Source organism: Pempheris klunzingeri, chromosome 9, assembly GCF_042242105.1.
Source record: "Pempheris klunzingeri isolate RE-2024b chromosome 9, fPemKlu1.hap1, whole genome shotgun sequence".
NCBI lineage: Eukaryota > Metazoa > Chordata > Actinopteri > Acropomatiformes > Pempheridae > Pempheris > Pempheris klunzingeri.
Genome location: NC_092020.1, coordinates 9,808,999 through 9,825,836, shown reverse-complemented (window position 1 = coordinate 9,825,836; position 16,838 = coordinate 9,808,999). Strand labels below are relative to the sequence as shown.

Sequence of the window (16,838 nt, the reverse complement as noted above, 5' to 3'; positions counted from 1 at the left end):
TGTATTGCTGTCAAAGCTGTCTTGGACACTGCTGGAGCTTCCTGCTCCTCTTAATCCCACCCTCCTGCTGCTTCTCCTGCATACACCCCTCTGCTCATCCTCCAGTCAGCACCTGGCAGCTTTTCCCCGCCGGTACACCATCCATACCAACTGGCACTCCTCCTCTATTGTCTGTCAACCAATCAAGTGCCAGCCTGCTCATTCTGCCACACACCTGTGGCTCAATTGCTCAGTTAGTTTGCCTTAGTTCCCTCATCAGGCTGTAGTTTGTACTTCTGCCTGCTTAGTATTCTGCCTGTTTATGTGGTTTTCCGTTTGGATGTTTTTGACTTGTTCCTGTTTACCCGATGTGTGTCTTTGCCTCACACCTTTGTACCTCTGCCTGGTTGCCTGGATATTCGGTTTTGACTTCTGGAACGAACTGTACTTTACCCTGCCTAAATTCTTTAATATCACTGTGTTGCCTTACTCCAGCCTCTGCCTTGTAATTCTGCATTTAGTTCATCAGGATTTTGACAAAAGCTCCTCCAAACTGTAGCTTTAGCTTTAATGAGTCAATGTCACAACCTAAATAGTTGAAATCTTGTAATTTTTTTACATAGGTTCATAGAGTTCATATCATATTGTTGTCTTGGGGTTATGTCCTGTTCAAAAGAAAAAGATATAGATATATATAGAAAAATGAAAAATCATTTAGACTCCTCAGAGCTCTTTTACATTACATCCTCATTCATCCATTCACACATCATCAAGTTGGAGGACACTATTCTTTCACAGTATCTTGCCCAAGGACAATTCGACATGCAAAGCAGCCCGGGATTGAACCACAGACCTTCCAACTGATGCTTTCACTCACTGTGAAAAACGGACAAAAAAACATTATTGTTTTTTGACCACCGTGGACTGATAAAATAAAGTAAGGAAAACAAGGACAAAACCAAACGATTACATGTTGAGTAATGTAGCAGTTATAGTTAAAAAAATACAGTACAGCTTCTGTGCTCCCAGGTCCCACAGAAATCCCACTGACAGAAAAAAGACGTGATGCAGACAGAAAGATAATCCAATTAAAATGCATTAGTTTGAAAATCGTGCTGAGGGACAAAGAAAAGAGAAACATTCCTTTCCTCAGACACAAATCAATAGATTAAATTCCAGGACTATTTCACAAACTTCTATGAGTTGTTCATTTCCATTGATATTGTTTATACATTTCTTGACACCACCATGGCGGTGGCCAATTAAGAGGGCGTGGATGTATCACATATTTCTGTGAGTTCAGGTTCAATTTCTCATGCGTGTTTCAACAAAAAAAAATCAGTCTTCACATTCTAAGTTATTTTGTCTTTTTAAGAAAATCAAACCACATTAATCCTTTGCACTCAGCAATAGAAATGTTCACCAGTGCCTTTGTAGTATCTTCAGATGCTTCATATTCCTCAAATCTGTACATAAGATAAAAGATTATGTCAGAAAACCATGATGGCAATTATGTCTGTATGTATGTTTTTCATCATATTTTAATAAATAAATATACAAAACATTCAGTCAAAACAAATATGTAACTATGCTGAAAACTACCACATCAATTCTAATTCTCTCAATATTTCTCTGTCATGAACTGTCAATCTGCTTTTCTTCTGGTGCCTATTCACTGCACCACGTCTCATTGTCACCATGTTTTGCACCGCAGGTAATATAATGACATCAGCTGCAACAGGAGCATACACCATAATGATGCAAAAGAAGGAAGCCTTAGCTTTCAGCTACAAAACGACTGAATACTCTGGCTGTTTTTACAACCCTCTGCATGGCACATTACCATTACTATAATGTTATAATTATGATTATAATGTTAAACTGCAATATATAGCAGCTACAGAATTACCAGTCTTTTGCAGTGTAAGGATGTATATAGAAATCTGTTGTCCTCCTAGGGCTCATGAATCATGTCCACTACAATACTTGCCTGTCCGAGCCATATATTGTATATAAAAATGGACAACATGACAGCTCCCCAAAAGTGATGCAATAACATCTCAATTGCCCCCAAGTGGCTGGCTGAAGTATAGGCCATAAAGCCCACCTTCTCTATGTTATTGCCTGAGACATGGTCCAAACTAAAAAGTCCAAGTACATGTCAAATAAATCTTTCTCAAAGAAGGTTACTGTCATTTTTGGAAGTTTTTATCACTCTGATGTGTTCACATATTCATTTTGTTCATCAGTTTGGTTCTAGTTAGTTAAGTGATTCTACGAAAAAGGGGATTTAAATGTCATGAGTGACAGCAAATTGTAATACATGATTGGATTGGGAGGGTGTCTGTGGAGCCAGGGCTCCAAAACCAACTGGACACATCTGTGTCCTGTTATGGCTGCGGTCCGGTTTTGCTCTGTTCTCAGGATGGCTTGAAATCCCACTGGGAGTGTTTCAGAGGTGTTTCAGATACGGAACATTTTGCCTGGCTGATTATGTGACTTACTCAGATTTTGTGGATTTGGTCATTTTCGTGATTGTCGTGCTTTTAACATGAGCAGACCACGTTTCTTATGTCTGTTTGAAATTTTATTGTGCTGTAGCCTACAGACAGTGGGTTAAAGTTTTAGTCCATTTTTACACATCAGAGACAAACTTCAGACTGTGAAAGCCTGCACGGGGTATTTTATTTTGAAAATTGGCCGGATTCTCTTTGTCATTTGTTGCCTGCCTGACTTCCTGCTTGCCTCCTCTGCTCTGTGCTGCTTGACGCAGTCAAAAATAGACCAGGCGCATATCTTTAGCGGAGTGGAGTCACTTCTGGGATGCCTCTGAAACACACTGTGGCACTTCTGGTAGGATTAAAAGCATTAGCTAGAGTGGGTGTAATCACTTAACCCGATTGTATTGGGCAGGTGTGTATGCAGGTGTGTATGGAGCAGTCTGCAGGCTACATCCTGGTGACTACTTTGCAGGCTGTGACTCCAAATTTCATCACCAGAATGTTTGGCTTCATTTTTGAACAGTGGGAGGAAGGAGAGATGCGTCATTCATCTTCACAGACAGTCAAAGGTCTGAGCCGATTGAGAGCTAAGGGCGAACTTCTTGTTAGCTCACCACATACATAAAACGTGAAAACTCATAGAGCTCCTCAAGGCTCAGAAGCTGATGGCTTTTACAGCCATTGCTTTTGTAATGACTGTTTAAGTGTCATATGATCCTGCTATACTGAGAATGGAACCAAACCAAAATGTCTTGAATCTAAGAAAATGAGAAAATGTGGAGATGACTGCTCCTAGACCAACACTACCGCAGTTCCCGTGTTGAATGAAAATGATGTGGGTGGGACAAACATTCTTCTGCTGCTGACTGGTTAGGGCAACACAAAACAAAAATACCCCCCCTCCCCCAAATAGACATTGGCTAACATCAAAACAATGTCAAGAATGAAGAAAGACAGTTATATCATGATAAGTCACTAATCTATAACCTTTAGAGTTAGAGGTGATATTTTGCCTCCAAGCAAATAAATGCTAGGCTACCAAGGAAACATTCAACTAATGATTTCTCCCAGTTCCATTAGTTGATTCCTTATTTCCAATCTCATCAAACAATTTTCATCAAGAGGGAAATTTTCCTTTAAATCCATTTTTACATAAACATCAACAGGGACTGACTTTAAGACGCTGCTAGTGGCAGCAAGTCCACTAAAAGTGCACTGTCTCATTCTCATCAGCTATGAGGGTGTCTTGCAGGGGGTGGTGGTGTGTGACCCACACAGCTGACAGGATCAGCAAACCACGCTTTTCTTCTCTGTCTTTTTCATGCTAATCGGCAGCAAAGCATCAGTATTTTTCTCTTAATTAAAGTAATTTAGACGTGATGGCTCACATCCCTGCCCTTCATTAGTTCACTGTGTTAGAGCCTGTAATGAGGGCTCAGGATGTCTACAGAGCTTTCCAAGCTAATGAAGCTGTGAGACAAGGCTGTTTGCACACACACTTCCTTGAAATGTTTTTATCCTTTTGATTCCTTTTCAGAGTTCAGCATTTGGCAGATTGATGTGAATTATTATTTCTTTTTTATTTCATGATAACCTGCTCCATACAAATCCAGTTAACACTCAGGATTTCACTGATGCACTGTATAGGCGAGAAATGACCCATTTTTCTTAAAGGTGTTGTACACACACTGTTGGAATAGTACTCTAAGAAACAGTTTCTCCGTCTATTAAAGATAAGTTCATAAATCAATTTCGAAATCATATCAAAAAAGAACCCCTTACAACTTTTGTCTCATACTAATCACATTTTCTTCAGAATAAAAGTAGATCCAGTGATTGTTACTTTTACATCCATGGGTACAGTGCAAACAGAAAATGGTTGTAGCCAATGCAGCAGGACTTTTCAACAAAAATGTCATATTTAGATAATGCAAGGAAACATCTGATCGTCAAAGTGGTTGTGATTCATCCTGAGGGGAACATGAATCTGTGTACCAAATGCTAAGGCAATCCATCTAATAGTTTTTGAGAAATTTCAGTCTGGTCATTTTCATCTATAGAAAACAGCTAACTCCCAAACAGAAATGACTACGCTCTAGTGCTCCCAACAATTCCCAAAACGCAACAGAAAAGTAGTGTTCATGGCTGATGATGATGATGATGATGATGATTCATTAGTGTCGGACATCTCAATTTCCTGCACACCACCGAGTGAACTGCCGAGTGTTTAGTGTACAGGGCAGTGGTACCTACCAAGAAAGAAATAAAGAACTAATGTCTGCTGCCAAAGGTTTGATTGACTTTTTCAGGCCTTCCAGGTGGTTTGTGTGGAGTGTTCCACCACTTTTAAGCAGACTGAAATATCTAAGCAAATATTGGATGCACTGACATGACATTTTGTACAGACGTATGTTCTCCACAGGATAAATTGGTTATAACTTTGGTGATCTCCTGAATGAGCGAGAACTGAGAGCAACACTGCAGCTCCATGTAGTATAAACTCACAGTATAGCCTTGAACAAGCATGGCTTTTTCTTTTTCTTGTTTTCTTGTGAATTGCTACATCATTTTACTTCTTCAGGACAGACAACTGGTGGAATATTTGAACCACTGATGAGGGGTCACAGATAGACAATTAACTATGAATACAATAAAAGCTTTGGAACTACTAATTTAAGAAATAGTGATTAAATAAAAGACATAAAAGACATGATATTACACTACCTGTTAATCTAAATCATTCTAAGCCTCATGCGAAATGAAATGTAACAATCATTACAGTTGGAAATATGAAGGGGAGAAAAACAATACTAATAACAAAATGCATGTAAATTTGTCTTTTCTTCACGTCACAATATCAATACAAATATATTTCTGGGACACCTGTATGTGTAGGTTACACAGTTATAGTGTAAAATGTCCCATTAACGTAGTTCTATATTCTCCCCTATCTATTCATATACAGATGTTAGCAGTGTCTTGTGGAAATGCATGCAAAAACTAGTTCTAGTCTTTATTTTTCATACCTTTAATATGTTTTTTTTAATCCCCCTTACCTCCCCAAAACTAACAACAAAACCATCTTTTTCTCTAACTGGAAAGGCAACTTGTGCATACGGAGCAGGTAAGAGAATAATGACAAAGTGATTACATACTGATTACCTATCATATTCCCGATCTCCTTTATTATCTTGCATCTTGCATATATTTACCCTCCCCCCCCTCAGAATTATATCATTTCCATGGAGCCTTGGAAAAGAGTTTCTATGATCTGGTAATGGTCCATGGCCCAGGGGTTGGGAACCACTGTCCTACAGCATGTACCTGTAAATTACTACTCAGCATACATTTCTGAGTACTCTTACATTTCCTTTTCCATATATTACACCACCAATATTTGGCATGCTAGGTACGACGTGAAGTATCAGTAAAGGTAATGAAAAGCAAGCAAATACAGCAGTGGATTCACAGCGTTAATAAAGGTTTGAATCCATGTCCCCATGTGTTGATTAGACTTGAAGTTGGAAATGTAACCGTGTCATCAGATTATTTAGTGACTTGTTGTGAATCTGAACACAGAGACAACAGGTTCCTCCCATCTCCATCTCCACATTACTCCCACTGTGTTAACAGCTGCAGGTGGAGACTCACATTAAATAAGGTCTAAAGTGAGGAAGTTTGGACGTCCCCCCCATCCTCCCCCTGTCTTGGTTGTGTCATTTACTTCTCTGTCGTTTATCTACACTTTCTGCTCATTTGAGGCACCGGGAAACCCCTGTCAACCAACTAACTATTCCCAATTTTCATCTTTCTATTGCACAGCTGTGTGGTAGACACCCACACACCTCCCTCATGCAAGATAAACACAGTTCACAGTTCAGGGGGGGGGAAAGAAACATTTCCACCCTTTTTAAATTCTGTCTCTCTCTGTCTCATGGGTTTATACAAAGCTGGGAAGAGTTTGTGTGTCACTGACAAGGCCCTGTGTGGGTATTTATATACCTCTTCTATGAGTCATGGCAGTGGAATCACATTAGCCATGGCTGTACTGTCACCGTTGGACTCCTCTACAGGGCCCTCTCTCTCTCTCTCTCCCCACTACTCCCATATCTCCCTCTCTCCGTCTCCGTATTTAAACCTAGCCCCCTTATTTTAATCCGTGGAAGTCCTGGGAGAAGTCATGAAATATTTTCAGCTCCAGATGTCTCTAAATAAGCGTTGTGGCATGGTGGCCAGTTAATGGCGTGTCATATCCTGCCAATGCTAGGCAGCCTGTGTAAGCACTTCAGGGAGTTGTGGGTGGAAGGAGGCTGTTTGGGGACTAGCTGGTGATAGCTATGGAGGAGTATTAGCCCGCAACCACTGAGAAATAGCTCAAGTGATGCTGTGGACTCTGTTGCACCGCTTGATAGTCAAAGTGTGGAGCACTTGGCTGTTGGCAAACTGTATAAGTAGAGTGATACCAATATGTCTCAATTTAAAGAAACATTACGCATTTCGGAAAGTCTTCTAGTTAGATTTTTTTGCCAGAGTGAAAATCAGTTCAGTTTCATCTGTGTGTGTCAGGATGAAGGGCACGGAGCTCTCTTTAACCTGGCTTAGGTGATTGGGAGGATTAGTGGTCTTCCTGAACTTATTCTTCTAAAGAAAAAAAAAGTTTTCTTGGGTCTAGACAAAAGCTAGCAAGTAAGAAAATTTTATCAGAAATATACCTACAGTATAATACACACATCCATATAATACATAGTGGATGAATCATTTCAATCTTCAGGCCACCTGTCAGAGACACACTCAAAAAGAAACACACTCAGTCAGACACAGGGCTGGGGCAACACATGCAGGAACCATCCAAAACAACCCCCTCACCCCCATTTCCCAGAGTGATGTCCACTCCCAGATCTAGGCAGTTAACCTGGTGAGTTAAAATTATCAGTAAATGAAGAAAATGTGAACAATGGCACTGCCTGTTTGAAAGAGATCTTCTCATCGTACGTACACATATTGGGTAACAACACCAAAATATTTCTGTAGGAGGTAGGAGGGTCGGCTGAATTGTCTTTGAAGAGTTGAAGCATAAATTGCATGTTTGTTTAGTTTTGCAGCTGTGTCATTATCCCTATAATGTGTAGCCACAAAGCATTTCAGTCTTATGAAGGGTTTTCCCAACTTAGCCTTTGCAAGGGAAAAATTGATATTGTCTTTTTCCATTCAAGCGTCTCCCCTGACCCCCCCCCCCCACACACACACACACACACACACACACACACACACACACACACACACACACAACCCAAGTACTAATATCATGGCCTGCTTAGCAGAACACACACACACACACAGAAGTATACACACACAAACTGAGCATCAAGAGATGAGGGTTTTCTGAGTCGCTGGTCAGCGAGATGCAGCTGCTTTATTTTCTGCTTGGCTTGGTCCACTGAAGGGCGGTCGACATACAGACCCCAGCACCCTCTCATCCTTCTCTCTGACTCAGCTAAATCCCCACTAAACACTGTTTTCTGTTCCCTTGATCTTTCCTGCAGACAGTACAATAAAAGAACACAGCATTTTATTAGCGTGGTCCAAAAAAGGTCCAAGTTGTAGCACCAGAACAAAAGTAACATGAGTTGTAACACACTTTTGTCTTGTAACACAGAAGTAAAGACCATGCTATGAGGAGCTACTGCCCATTCTTGAGTCCATAGACAAAAATCTTCATGATTTTTCAAGGCCACTTTGTATTGTTTTTCATGCAGATTTATGTTCTAAACAACTGACTGAATGAAAATGCCCCTGATTTGACTTAATTTAATGCCACATGATGGGTAAAGATTTGTGATGGTTCCAATATCTCAAATTCCATTGTTTCAACTTGTTCCAATCCATTGATCCATTAGAACAAGTTTAATATTGTTTAACATGATAAATTGATTTGAATTTAAGCATTAATATCAATATTAATAATATTAAGTACGTTTTTCAACAGAGAGATTCAAAAGCAACACTGCACATTGTCAATTTCAGGTCTGATTCAATAAGACTAATTTATCCAAAATAATTACAAAAGAGGTTGCTATTACTAGAGGACATGTGTATGTTGTTCCAATAAAATGAATACATCTCTGTGCAAAGAGGTAAATTCCCTAAATCCCCTAATAATAAAGTTTTCTGAGGTAATCATCACCCATACATCAGGGGATAAAATGCATTCCGTTTTCATCAAATCTTTATTTTCACAATAACATTTTGGCCCCTTGTTCTTTTGAGAACAGATCTGAAGAGATCTCACAGCCTCACTAACCTTTATTACCATACAGATCCTCAGAGAACCATCACTTTTCATTCTCCCTGCTAAACAAACATGATCGGTGCAGAGCAAAATGTAGACTGAGATTATCTCTGGGGATAATCTCTGCTTTTAATTGGCTAATTTAATAACTGCGAGGAACAGATTTTGAGATGCACTTGTTTTGATTGTCTTTGGGCTGGTTAGCTATGGGTGTCATTAAATATTGAATTCAAGACATGAGGCCATGGACACGCAAATGCACTTCACACCTCACCTACTTCTCTGCACCACTGGAACACTGATCTAATAGCAACACTATTATATGAATAGATTATTTAAAGAATTCTAAAGCAGATGCAACATATGAAGAAGCTTTGTACTGAGGACTGGACCTAAGATGAGATCACTATATTCACTGTACAGCACAGTACTGTAATTTTACCAGGATTTTGTAGTAATCATACAGAAGCATTACTGGATGACATTGTTTTGGTCACTTGGGGGCATGAAACTAACTGCAAACACAAAGCTGACATATTATCACTGTGTAAATACATTTAGTCATTTGGAGTTCTCTTGTAAATAGGTCTAATTCTCTCTCTCTTTAAGCTCTGGTCTGGTCTTCATCGACTCCTGAGAAAAATATGTGTAGCTGCTAAATAATCCACTGGCTCTGTGTTTGTCTGCTGTTCACTGATGAGCAGGTAGTGTACAGTTGGTTTATCAGAGCTTTCGCTGAAAACAACTTCCTGATGAAAGTGAATATAAACATGAAAGCTGTGGTCCACAAAATCAAAAAAAAAGAAAACTCATTACTTCCAATAGTCTATTTGAGGATTTAGAGTGAACCATAGCACAGAGACAGCACTGGTGAAGGTTACAAACAACCTCCTTATGGCATTAGACAGAGGACTTCTCTCTATACTGGTCTTGTTAGATCTGAGTGCTCCTTTGGATACCATTGACCATCACATCCTATTACAGAGACCGGGACACTTCATTGGCTAAAGGAACCACATTAAGCTGGTTTAAGTCCTATTTATCAGATTGATTTCAGTTTGTACATGTTAACAATGAGTCCTCTGTCCACACTAAAGTTAGACATGGAGTTCCACAAGGTTTGGTGCTTGGACCAATATTATTTACCTTATATATGCTTCCTCTGGGTAATATTATCAGGAAACACTCCATTAATTTCCACTGTTATGCAGATGATACCCAATTATACTTATCAATAAAGCCAGATGAATCCAATCAGTTGGCTAAACTCCAAGTCTGCCTTAAGGACATAAAGTCCTGGATGAGCAGCAACTTTCTGCTGCTAAACTCAGACAAAGCTGAAGTTATTCTGCTTGGTCCCAGACACCTCAGAGACACCTTTTCTAACAACATAACTACTCTGGATGGCATTACTCTGGCCTCCAGCTCCACTGTGAGGAAACTGGGAGTTATCTTTGATCAGGATTTGTCCTTTAACTCCCACATTAAACAGATTTCCAGGACTGCATTTTTCCATCTACGTAATATTGCTAAAATCAGGCCCATCTTGTCTATGAATGATGCAGAAATATTAGGCCTCACATTTGTCACTTCTAGGTTGGACTATTGCAACTCCTTATTATCAGGTTGCCCAAATAAGGAGTAGAGGATCGTCAGCCACCGACACTTTTTACTGATAGTAGTCTTGTTATTATTATTAAGATATTAACTATTGTCTTTGTTGCCATATTGCTAATTATTAGTCATATTCCTATTGTCAGCACTATGGTTGCTGTTAGTATTTTGGTTGTCATTATTACACTTTCATCCTTGGATTTCCATCATCATCATCACATCAATGCATGCCTCATCTGTCCACCACTATGAATGAACACTATTTATGGCATGACTTTTTAAAAATATTTTTCTTGCGAGCAACCAACCCTGCTCAAGTGTTCTGCTGTTGTAAAGATTAAAATAATAAATTAACTAAAATCTTATACTGAATTGATGTTTTACTGCAGTAATAAATGAATAGACAAACACACACACACACACATACATGCGAAAGCATACACAGCGTTCTCTCCATCACAACATAGCCTCCCTGTGGAACACCATAATCACATTTAAAATCATAAATATTCACCACTGATTAAAAGATTAAAAAAATAATCTCTCCAGTGTACTCAATCCTAATCCTAAACCCCAGGGAGTCAACAAACTCATGTTCAGTACAGATCAATAAACTCCGCAGAGACTGAGAGGAGAGAAAAAAGGACAAAACATTTTGATAGTTCATGTTCATATTTTGATAATGTATTCTGTGTAATTTCCTTTTGCGGTCACTTTTTCTTTCAAAGGCATTTAAAGAAAAACTCTATGCCAATTGCTAAATTGGGAATTGAGTCATGCGGTCTAATTACAGCAGAAATCAAAGGGAAACGTAGTGAAGAAGTATCATTATGGTAAACGTTGGCATAAAAATGGTATACATTTACATGTTCTGTGGGTCTTGTTGGCCATCAACTGAGATGGACTGTGCACGTCTCTGCCAGGACTCTCAGCAAGAAAGCAAATAGACATCTAACTATTCCTTATTCTGCTTATTCTGAAAGGACACATGTACTGGCCACTGGGGCAGCAAACATGTTGCAAGGGTCATCATTGTAATTAATACAACAAAAGGGAAACAATTGTTCTATGTGTTAGTTGTTTTAATAGCACCAAGCCTGCAGGGAAAGCACTAGGCTGTGACAGGAATGAATAAAGAGAACTGGATAGCAGAGCAGCGCCGGTCTTTGAAGCCACTCTGACATAGTGGCCAAACCCTGGTGTTAGAACTTCTGGATCCATCACGTGACAGAATTTCTTTCTAAATCAACTTTCTACAAGTTGTTCATTAGCACATTAACATATTCAGTAACTGAATGTAGTAAGTTATTTTCCTGGGCACAATAAACAGTGTTTTGATGTGAGCAAACCCAAGACTGAGCGCCTGGGAGAAAGGGTTAAGGGCCCCACAGATGTGGAAGATCCAGGTCATTTTATACTCAGAAATCAAACTTAATTTTGCTTCACGCACCCCTGCACAGCTACGATAGGAATCAACTGGTCCCTGCCTCCAACACTGTATCCAGTTCTCTTTATACATCCGTGGGCTGCAAGACATGGACACAAATACATCAAAAAGTGTCTTGTCACAAATGACAAATACTTGTTCATCAAATGGATTTAAATAAAATACAAAATATAGGTGTGAAAAATATATTTAATTAAAATACAACTTATTCAAAATTACATTCTACACAAACTGAACAACCTGAAATTTGCATTATCAGAATTTGAAAATTCAATCCAATAAAATTTAAAAAGTCTTAAAGAGTCAAATCAGTGAATTATTTTCATGCCATTTATGTGTGCAGGGATTCAGCAGGAAGTCATGCTGCCAGCTCAACTGTTAATGTCATCATCAGACAGCTACTGAAGCCCATACCATGAGCGTCTGTTTCGTGGTTTACTGGTGTATGAAGGGTTCCTACAGCTAAAAGGACATGGATTGTGTCACATATCACATGTATCACAAGTATTTCCTCATGTAGCTGCATGAGGTCATGATGGGGTCTTAGTATTGGGAATAAGATGCGTTTCGTGTCTCACCGTTTGTGCTACATGTGAACATTGTGTGATTCAGCCGTGTGTCTGCGCATGTCTGTGTGTGCATGTGTGTGTGTGTGTCAGATTATGCCGGGTTGAGTCATAGGTCATTAAGATGCTTGGCTGGCTTTTCTGCTGACGGCCTCATAAATGGATGAGAAACGCTTGTCCTTCACTATGGCTGCTCTCCATCTGGTAGTGTCGACATGGCATGACTGACACACACACTCTCTCTCTGTCATACACAAACACACGCACACACACACTAGACAAACAGAAAGGGAAAAGAAGCCAATTACAACCACCACTCTGCTCTGCCAGTGACAAGTGCCAAAACAACATAGAATGTACCACATACACAGAGGTAGAGTGGGTCGTAGATCAATTGAAAGATCAATGGATACTCCAAGTCCGAATATCAAAGTGTCCTTGGGCAAGACACTGAACCCCAACTTGCTCCTGAAACAGCTTCAGTGTGTGAATGTGTGAAAGAATAGTCTCCTTCTGCTTAGATTCCTCCTGAATGAATGTGCAAGTGAGAATGTGATAGCAAAGTGCTTTGAGAACTCGAAATGACTAGAAAGCCGCTATACAAATACATACGATTTGTGATTTACCATGAAGATGGACAGCTTTAATACATAGAGTATCGCAGAGGTCAGCAAAACCGCAGTGCAATGGCCGAACCTCGCTCTGGGTGAACCACCTTCTTGATCATGGTATCTCCCCTGCCAGGTAAGTATGAGTTTCAGACTGTCAGAGATTGAGTTTGGAGTATGAGTTTCAAGTATAAGAGGTTTGGAGGCCATTCCCAGACACGGGACCCCAGGCTGACGGTGGGGAGGAGAGGAGAAAAGGCAATTCCATCCGGCCCATGTAAACGGCCACGCCCCCCGGAGCAGATCATTTGCTAATTGTTCATCACAGATAACATTTGCTAATTGTTCATCACAGATAACATTTACTCGTTGTTCATCACATACAACATTTGCTAATTGTTCATCACAGATAACATTTGCTAATTGTTCATCACAGATAACATTTGCTAATTGTTCATCACAGATAACATTTGCTCATTGTCCATCACAGATAACATTTGCTAATTGTTCATCACAGATAACATTTACTCGTTGTTCATCACATACAACATTTGCTAATTGTTCATCACAGATAACATTTGCTAATTGTTCATCACAGATAACATTTGCTAATTGTTCATCACAGATAGCATTTGCTCATTGTCCATCACAGATAACATTTGCTAATTGTTCATCACAGATAACATTTACTCATTGTTCATCACAGATAACATTTACTTGTTGTTCATCACATACAACATTTGTTAATTGTTCATCACAGATAACATTTGCTAATTGTTCATCACACATAGTATTTGCTCATTGTCCATCACAGATAACATTTACTCATTGTTCATCACAGATAACATTTGCTAATTGTTCATCACCACTTTTCTGTTCTATCCGCAACAGAACTTGGAGAAGAGAAATCAGTACTCAACAGACTAGCCCCGCTAGAATATCTTGCTTCTCTTTGACATGTCGATCAGGGGAGAGCGCGAACGCAGTCCCCCACTACCAGAAATTTTGCAGTCGAGATTCCCACATTTGGGGAATTCGCAAAGGTCAGCACGGCCGCAGTGCAATGGCCAAGCCTCGCTCTGGGTGAACCACCTTCTTGATCATGGTATCTCCCCTGCCAGGTAAGTATGAGTTGCAAGTGTCAGAGGTTTGGAGGCCATTCCCAGACACGGGACCCCAGGCTGACGGGGGGAGGAGAGGAGAAAAGGCAATTCCATCCGGCCCATGTAAACGGCCACGCCCCCCGGAGCAGATCATTTGCTCATTGTTCATCACAGATAACATTTGCTAATTGTTCATCACGGAAAACATTTGCTAATTGTTCATCACAGGTAACATTTGCTAATTGTTCATCACATATAGCATTTGCTCATTGTTCATCACAGATAACATTTACTCATTGTTCATCACAGATAACATTTACTCATTGTTCATCACAGATAACATTTACTTGTTGTTCATCACATACAATTTGCTAATTGTTCATCACAGATAACATTTACTCGTTGTTCATCACATACAACATTTGCGAATTGTTCATCACAGATAACATTTGCTAATTGTTCATCACCACTTTGCGGACAGAACTTGGAGACGAGAAATCAGTACTCAACAGACTAGCCCCGCTAGAATATCTTGCTTCTCTTTGACATGTCGATCAGGGGAGAGCGCGAACGCAGTCCCCCACTACCAGAAATTTTGCAGTCGAGATTCCCACATTTGGGGAATTCGCAGAGGTCAGCACGGCCGCAGTGCAATGGCCGAGCCTCGCTCTGGGTGAACCACCTTCTTGATCATGGTATCTCCCCTGCCAGGTAAGTATGAGTTGCAAGTGTCAGAGGTTTGGAGGCCATTCCCAGACACGGGACCCCAGGCTGACGGGGGGAGGAGAGGAGAAAAGGCAATTCCATCCGGCCCATGTAAACGGCCACGCCCCCCGGAGCAGATCATTTGCTCATTGTTCATCACAGATAACATTTGCTAATTGTTCATCACAGATAACATTTGCTAATTGTTCATCACATATAGCATTTGCTCATTGTTCATCACTGATAACATTTACTCATTGTTCATCACAGATAACATTTACTTGTTGTTCATCACATACAACATTTGTTAATTGTTCATCACAGATAACATTTGCTAATTGTTCATCACACATAGTATTTGCTCATTGTCCATCACAGATAACATTTACTCATTGTTCATCACAGATAACATTTGCTAATTGTTCATCACCACTTTTCTGTTCTATCCGCAACAGAACTTGGAGAAGAGAAATCAGTACTCAACAGACTAGCCCCGCTAGAATATCTTGCTTCTCTTTGACATGTCGATCAGGGGAGAGCGCGAACGCAGTCCCCCACTACCAGAAATTTTGCAGTCGAGATTCCCACATTTGGGGAATTCGCAAAGGTCAGCACGGCCGCAGTGCAATGGCCGAGCCTCGCTCTGGGTGAACCACCTTCTTGATCATGGTATCTCCCCTGCCAGGTAAGTATGAGTTGCAAGTGTCAGAGGTTTGGAGGCCATTCCCAGACACGGGACCCCAGGCTGACGGGGGGAGGAGAGGAGAAAAGGCAATTCCATCCGGCCCATGTAAACGGCCACGCCCCCCGGAGCAGATCATTTGCTCATTGTTCATCACAGATAACATTTGCTAATTGTTCATCACGGAAAACATTTGCTAATTGTTCATCACAGGTAACATTTGCTAATTGTTCATCACATATAGCATTTGCTCATTGTTCATCACAGATAACATTTACTCATTGTTCATCACAGATAACATTTACTCGTTGTTCATCACATACAACATTTGCGAATTGTTCATCACAGATAACATTTGCTAATTGTTCATCACCACTTTGCGGACAGAACTTGGAGACGAGAAATCAGTACTCAACAGACTAGCCCCGCTAGAATATCTTGCTTCTCTTTGACATGTCGATCAGGGGAGAGCGCGAACGCAGTCCCCCACTACCAGAAATTTTGCAGTCGAGATTCCCACATTTGGGGAATTCGCAGAGGTCAGCACGGCCGCAGTGCAATGGCCGAGCCTCGCTCTGGGTGAACCACCTTCTTGATCATGGTATCTCCCCTGCCAGGTAAGTATGAGTTGCAAGTGTCAGAGGTTTGGAGGCCATTCCCAGACACGGGACCCCAGGCTGACGGGGGGAGGAGAGGAGAAAAGGCAATTCCATCCGGCCCATGTAAACGGCCACGCCCCCCGGAGCAGATCATTTGCTCATTGTTCATCACAGATAACATTTGCTAATTGTTCATCACAGATAACATTTGCTAATTGTTCATCACATATAGCATTTGCTCATTGTTCATCACTGATAACATTTACTCATTGTTCATCACAGATAACATTTACTTGTTGTTCATCACATACAACATCACAGATAACATTTGCTAATTGTTCATCACACATAGCATTTGCTAATTGTTCATCACATACAACATTTGCGAATTGTTCATCACAGATAACATTTGCTAATTGTTCATCACCACTTTGCGGACAGAACTTGGAGACGAGAAATCAGTACTCAACAGACTAGCCCCGCTAGAATATCTTGCTTCTCTTTGACATGTCAATCAGGGGAGAGCGCGAACGCAGTCCCCCACTACCAGAAATTTTGCAGTCGAGATTCCCACATTTGGGGAATTCGCAGAGGTCAGCACGGCCGCAGTGCAATGGCCGAGCCTCGCTCTGGGTGAACCACCTTCTTGATCATGGTATCTCCCCTGCCAGGTAAGTATGAGTTGCAAGTGTCAGAGGTTTGGAGGCCATTCCCAGACACGGGACCCCAGGCTGACGGGGGGAGG

At 40.6% G+C, this 16,838-nt stretch overlaps 5 non-coding genes and 1 pseudogene across 5 annotated transcripts; all 6 read right to left on the bottom strand.

Moving 5' to 3' along the window:
• Window positions 1–12,971: 12,971 nt before the first annotated feature.
• On the bottom strand, window positions 12,972–13,148 carry LOC139207825 (U1 spliceosomal RNA; annotated as a pseudogene).
• Window positions 13,149–13,969: 821 nt separating this feature from the next.
• LOC139207801 (U1 spliceosomal RNA) lies at window positions 13,970–14,133 on the bottom strand. The gene has a single exon (XR_011585102.1). It is a non-coding gene; the product is annotated as a U1 spliceosomal RNA (small nuclear RNA).
• A 529-nt stretch (window positions 14,134–14,662) lies between these two features.
• On the bottom strand, window positions 14,663–14,826 carry LOC139207779 (U1 spliceosomal RNA). The gene has a single exon (XR_011585081.1). It is a non-coding gene; the product is annotated as a U1 spliceosomal RNA (small nuclear RNA).
• A 515-nt stretch (window positions 14,827–15,341) lies between these two features.
• Window positions 15,342–15,505, bottom strand: LOC139207790 (U1 spliceosomal RNA). Its single transcript, XR_011585091.1, has one exon. It is a non-coding gene; the product is annotated as a U1 spliceosomal RNA (small nuclear RNA).
• Window positions 15,506–15,955: 450 nt separating this feature from the next.
• Window positions 15,956–16,119, bottom strand: LOC139207778 (U1 spliceosomal RNA). The gene has a single exon (XR_011585080.1). It is a non-coding gene; the product is annotated as a U1 spliceosomal RNA (small nuclear RNA).
• Window positions 16,120–16,608: 489 nt separating this feature from the next.
• Window positions 16,609–16,772, bottom strand: LOC139207777 (U1 spliceosomal RNA). The gene has a single exon (XR_011585079.1). It is a non-coding gene; the product is annotated as a U1 spliceosomal RNA (small nuclear RNA).
• Window positions 16,773–16,838: the final 66 nt, after the last annotated feature.